This window comes from Dipteris shenzhenensis, chromosome 22 (assembly GCF_047967505.1).
Source record: "Dipteris shenzhenensis isolate YYH24624 ecotype China chromosome 22, Dip_SZ_1.0, whole genome shotgun sequence".
NCBI lineage: Eukaryota > Viridiplantae > Streptophyta > Polypodiopsida > Gleicheniales > Dipteridaceae > Dipteris > Dipteris shenzhenensis.
The window spans coordinates 48862003-48868437 of NC_141617.1; the positions used below are offsets into that span (position 1 = coordinate 48862003).

A 6435-nucleotide genomic window follows, 5' to 3' on the forward strand; every position below is an offset into this window, starting at 1 on the left:
TTTTTTTGAGAAAAATGTTTGCATCTGTGATACATGATAGCTTTTTAAAATGCATACTTCATTTGGGTTGCATCTATGTTGCATGCAACGTGCTTGCCACTTCTTAGAGCTTCCAGCTACCATGCAGGCATTAGTTGTCTGTTTAAATAGTAGATGGGAAGACCAAATATGTCCATAACATAAAAATATATATAAAGGCGTTAGTATTAGTTTAGTTGCCCTCCCCCGAGAAAGAATTACTGTAAGGTAAAAGGTTACAACGAAAGAATTGCGATGGTCATTGGAGGTTGTGAATGCAGCGTACATCAAAGGTTTAAGGTGGCGACTGCGTATCTTAACCGAGCCAACATATTCGTGTGTATCGTGTCCAAAAGCTCAAGACATGTATACTCTACATTATCACACATGAAGAACTCTGTGGTGGATACTAGTTCATGATGTGGGAAAAAGTGATAGCGCGAGCTGCGAAGGCAAAAAAGGTCATGTGGCTGCTCGTCGATGGCTCGTGTTTGAGAAGGACTTGCCATGCGAGGTAGATGCATTGGAGGAGCAGGTGCCAGAGGCACGCAAAGCGTTGCCAACGAAGGTCGAAGTAACCCAAGCGCTATCATAGGGTACTCATGGTCGTTCTCCTCTCGAATCATAGATGAAGGGGCCCAACGATGAACCTTCTAAAACGTGAGTGACTTAAAATTGGAACGACTGCTTGGGCCATGGTTTGCAGGATGTGCTTGAAAGGGCCATTTCCCAACATGATGGTGTACACCACCAGCCTCGCGTCCTATTGTTTCATCCACCCCACCAAGTACACAGGATCCACACCGCCATTGTTGCCCCCATCGCTCAAAAACACCACCACCAGGCTCTTGTTCGCCATCTTTGCACCTCACATGGATTCCTGTGCCAGTTGAAGATCCTTGTGCCAAATGCTCATCAGACCTACAGATGTGGCCACTAAGGCTTCTTCTGCTTCTTCACATGGGTCCACAAATCAGATGTAATGCTAGTATGCCTCATGGGTCAAATCATCCAAGAGCACATCCTTGCCCATCCCAGAGCATTTCGAGTTGGTTGGCATGTGCCTAGCTCCATTGAACAACTTCTCTGTGCAACACCCTCCAGTTTCACCTAGACATGACACCAAATGAGTATGTCCTCTTGTCCTGCTTGTGATTACTACTGTCAACTTCCTTTTGGGCATGGAGGTTTACATAAGACGGTGCATGGCAACATGACTAAGATGAAGTTTGTTTCTGAAGAAAAAGACATCGACATACAAGATAAAAAATATGCACACAGAGTCCAGCAAGGCTGAGATGTGCATGATGCAGTGCAAGGCCATTCCTCACATCACAGAAATGCACTGCATTCTTTTTGGTATGAGGGCTACCAATGGAGGAATCATTATGCAGTAGGCTTTACATTGTTCGGATTGCACTGACACATATTCATAGTCGAAATTCCCCCTTTTGCCATGGAAGCTGCATGTCTGTTTGCACATGGCACACCCCTGACCCCTACATACAGTACTGCATAGGGTAGAATTTTTCATGGCAGGCATGCCTTTCATGGTCACCCGACTCGGAAACACACAATCATTGTTGCAAGAGGGTAGTGCACACTTCATGCCACATATGTGCTGTCGAGAATTGCAATGATGGTAACCTTCATGGTCGACCCTTAAGGAGCAAGTCTTACTGCAGTTGGACACCTTTGTAGAGAGTACACAAGGTTTGCCGCAGGTGTGCTTCCGGCGCTTGCAATCATGGGTCCCATCATGCCCAGTGGGGTCATTGCATGCAAGTACCTTCCAGCCATGATCAAGCTAGTCAAACATCTGCTCTTTATATTCCTCACAACAAAAGGTGCATTCTTCTCTGCAATTGTGGCTTCCTAGGCAAGAGTGATCAGAGGTATGCCCTTTCTCTAGGATGCATTTCAAAAAGAAGCTCTGGCATTTGCAAGAACAGAGGACAAGCTTGTTTTTCATCTCAGATAGTCAGGCAAGTATTTCTAGCTATAGCTTCTAGAGATCACTATCTTCTGGAAAATCTTAAGTATTGACTTGTAACCATGCAAGCACCCTATTTCTCCTCATCTCAACCACACCAGCTAGGAAGCTTACATACGATGATAAATAACTCTCATTAGTTCCTTTGTGTCGGACAACTCTGGCAAATGCCTCCTTCAAGGGGCTCAGTATAACTCCCACGGCCTCATTCGATTATGCCACTAGCTCCAAACCCGCATTCGTAATTGTCAGAGTCTGACCTGCTACATGTATGGGCTCATCTTTCAACTCCTCTTGACTGTCAAAGTTCAGAAGTGGCATTCCATCCAAGCAGTTGCCAAGCCTAAGAGAACTTTCTAGATGCACTCTGATCAAGCTGAGCCTCATGGCTATTCACTTTGAATCTACACGAGCCTAATCTCTTGCACTTATTTGGGCAACCACCAGCTTCAAGTCTGGGAAATAGTTTTTCAATTGTTTCTCCAATGTCAGAAAAGCTGTCATGAAACTTAGGGCGTTGGAAGGGGGGGGCATTGCTGCAATCTCTACCTCTCCCCCATACATAGTTGTAAGGAAGTTCTCCTTGGACTCATTGCATATCTAGTGGATCTTTTCAAAGAACTCATCCTTGAGATCCTCCACGTCCAAAGCATCAACATCCTTGATGGACATATAGAACAAGCCCTTGAATAGCTTCACATCAGCCTTCACCAACCTCACACCATCCTGAAACCGTTCTCTCTTTATCTAGATGAAAATCCTGTGACACACAATAGATAGACATGAAGACATGAGGAAAGGACATGCACTTCAAAATGGGGAAATCAATTGTTTTTCAGTGCCTTAAAAAAGTGAATCCTTGTTAAAGTGTGCACAGTAACTCCTTGTTACAGTGTGCATAGTAATCAGACCATGGAAGAAAGCAAGGGAATGGAGCAAGCTACCTTCTTGTTGAATATGGTCACATTGCTGATAGCAGCATTTGGGATGGAAAGGACCATGTCCTCCTGCTCACGTCGCTCAAAACTTCCCAGACACTCAAAATATAGAAATGCATATATGCAATCGGGTTCGCAGATGGCAGTCATCCACATCCCATCTGTGCACCTTCCTCCTGCTACATCCAGCAAAGAACCAGCAAGTGATTAATTAGGTAGGACTTTCTACTGCTTTGCTTGCACATGGAGGATATCACTTTAAAATGCCGTTTCCAATCAGCAAGAACTAGGTCTTTGCTAGGAACAAACTCCATCCACACAAGCTCTTTGCTTCCTACAAATTGTGATAGTTGAATTTCAATGCTTGTCCAGTCCATACACTGAAAAGACTCGTCGAGGCAGAAGGCCTTGAGTGAACTAAGGCCCCAATCATACATGGCCATGAACCTTGAGGCCTCATCATACACCACCAAATCAAAACCCCTCATATATTGCCTCATAGGATTTCTCCCAATTAGAGAAACTCCGAGCCTTGGGAATAGATAAATGTGCAAGTCTGACTTATCTTTAGCTACCACAAACTGTAACACTTGTCCTCCCTTGAGTAGCACTACCTTGTTGAGAACAACCTGGCGTGGGTCAAGAACTGCTAACTCCAACGGCTTGCTGAAGCAAAAGAACCACTGCATGACTTGATGTTTGGCCATTCATTAGTTGGTCCAAGTCTCTCTTATCTGCTATCAACTCAACAGTTGTCCATGTGACCATTTCTTTTTGAATCTCTTCAATGTCATAGTTTAGAGTCATCTTGGTAGATGATGAACTACCCCATGGGATCCATGTAGAAAAATCAAAGAAACCTTTATTCGAGAAGCCTTTCAATCTCACTCTCAACCTGTCCTCCTCAGACTGCATTGAGATTGACACTTGCTGCTTCATTGCTTATAGCAAGCTAGAAAAATCCTTTTCCATTTCATTCTTGACAGCTGTAGCCTTGTCCGTGAGCAATCTCCCCATCTTGCTACCAATGAGTGCGTGTATGTCTTGCTTTACCATGGTTCTTATCACATCCAACAGTCCATCACATACGGTGCTGTACAAGGACCAAGCTATGGACATGATCTTAATGTGCATAGATGCAGATGATGGATCTGAGGGGGGGTTCATGAGGTGCTCTATTATCAAGGAAAAGCCTTCATCTTTGATGTCCTTTTCAAAGTTAGCTTTAGACCATGTCTTCACATCCAAGGTTAGAAGAGTTGTGACGAACTTCTCACTCAATGTAAGTTTAGCACCAAGCTTTTTCACTAAATAGTTGGCTGCCATCACTCGTTTCTCCAAGGACAGAGAGAATTTTTTATCCAAGAGCCCATCCATCCACAATTTCATACCAAGACCCTTTTCAGTGCCACTTTGCTTCATGCAAATGGACCCTAAAAAGGGGCATCTAGGCTTTTCCTTCAAGTTTTGCATGCTATTGTTACCATGACCTTGTTCTCCACGCCCATGAAGATAACTGGTTCTGCTCTACCCTCACTAGAGGCTTGGCCAGGCTTTGGACTGAAGTATACAGTGTATGTCACTTCCTTTTTTTGCTCTGTATTTCCACCTGGCATTGCCTTAATTTTGACCTACTGCATGAAGCAAATGGGTTTTGCAGTGTTGTTGCTAGCAACCAAAAACACACCATAGGAATGACTTCCATCAGGGTTGAGACTCTGCAGGTTAGCACCACTAAACAACAATCTACCATGCTGCATACCAAGTTCACCTGACCAGATGCTACAAAGCTCCTCCTCCAACTTCGAGAGTTCTAGTAATAAACATGCACCATAGTCACAATCCACCATGTTGACATTGCAACACGGATCATTTACTTTCAGCTCCTGATCATTTCCATCAATAGCTTCTTTAATAGCAATGTTTGGACCCTTTGAATAGTGGTCATTTGCTTTCAGCTATTGTTCATGTACATCACCAGCTCCTTTACCATATATATTTGGACTATCTAATGCATTGTGAAGCACACTACCTGCACCATTATCACTATCCACCTTGACCGTGGAACAACGACCATTTGCTTTTAGCTCTTGATCATTTCCATCATTAGCTCATTTGCAGGTAATATTTGGACCATCCAATGCATTACAAAGCACATTTTCTTCCTAGGGATGTCTTTCTAACAAGTAATGTGGCAGCACATGCTTGAATACATCTGAATCATACTATTTAAATCATTTTTCTTGGATTTTCTGGCATCCAGACGTTACTTCCTTTGGCTTCATTGTACTCTCTCTCCAGATCTTCTTTGCACATGACCCGCAAGAGATTAACAAACTGGCATCCAGACGTTACTTCCTTTGGCTTCATTGTACTCTCTCTCCAGATCTTCTTTGCACATGACCCGCAAGAGATTAACAAAATCATCATCTCGCAAGGCAGTGCACTCCACAAAATGAGAGGCGAACAACAAATTCAAGAGAGGTTGAGCATCAATGGAATGATAGGCTGCTTCTGCTTTGGTGTTGGTGACCACCTTAGCTAGAATGCACATGCAGACAAGCAAGGTAGTTCTGTGGTGGCCTTGGGAGAGCATAAAGCCCACCGGTCGGTGGTGCTCATGATCACCGGCAACACTAGTAGCTATTTGGGAGGGCATGAGTTCATGGAGGAGCATAGGGCTATTGAATCTTGGCAGAAGCTTGAGGTCATCTTCTGATTCCTTGTGGAGAGAGATTTGCAGCATCTGGGTTCTCTACTTTTGGCTAGGGATGCTCAAGCTGCTAGACTGAGATGTAAGTGAGGGGCTTATGTTTGCACCCTACATGTATGCGCACACACAGCTGCAAAGCTCCATCAAATATCTCACAAAGTTGCAAGCCACATCCTTCCTACTGGCTTCGTGCCCGAACATCTGTTTGTTCTCAGGCCAGTAGAACAAGAAAATTCAATTCTTTTGAGGTGCACATGCAGCGTACAGGCCAAGCTTAAGGGCATCTACATTCATGCTTTCCAAGACCCTTCGAGGTAGAAAGCCCTCTTCTTTGAGTAACTGAGTGCATTGCAGCCAAGCTTGGCAAGCTTCCCTTGTTTATCAAGGGTTTTTGATCCTGGCAAGAGCGTGTTATAGAGAGCTGCGATTTGCCCCTCAGGGATGAGCACTTTGTCTATGAATCGGTCTTGCTTGTCGAAGATGATTTCTATCAAGCAAAAGATGGTAGGGGGGTGGCTGGGTAAGCTTGCAATGCCTCCATTCTCCACAGGAGTAGGCATGGTGTGGCTGCAAGGGGGTAGCAGAGGGAGCTGTATTTGTAGTGGCAGGACAAGGAAGGGCATCGACCTCTGGTAATGTTGGCGGAGGGCTAGATGGAGCTGGTTTCATTAATGGATTCATCAGCTTCCACATGCAAAAAATACCAATAAATAGAAATAAGTCTCTAAGTAATTCCAAAATTAACTAGAGTAGAACTCGAAAATAGTTGGTAT

At 44.2% G+C, this 6435-nt stretch overlaps 2 pseudogenes; both read right to left on the minus strand.

Moving 5' to 3' along the window:
- Positions 1-1345: 1345 nt before the first annotated feature.
- LOC147888220 (uncharacterized) lies at positions 1346-3888 on the minus strand (annotated as a pseudogene).
- A 1390-nt stretch (positions 3889-5278) lies between these two features.
- Positions 5279-6222, minus strand: LOC147888221 (uncharacterized; annotated as a pseudogene).
- Positions 6223-6435: the final 213 nt, after the last annotated feature.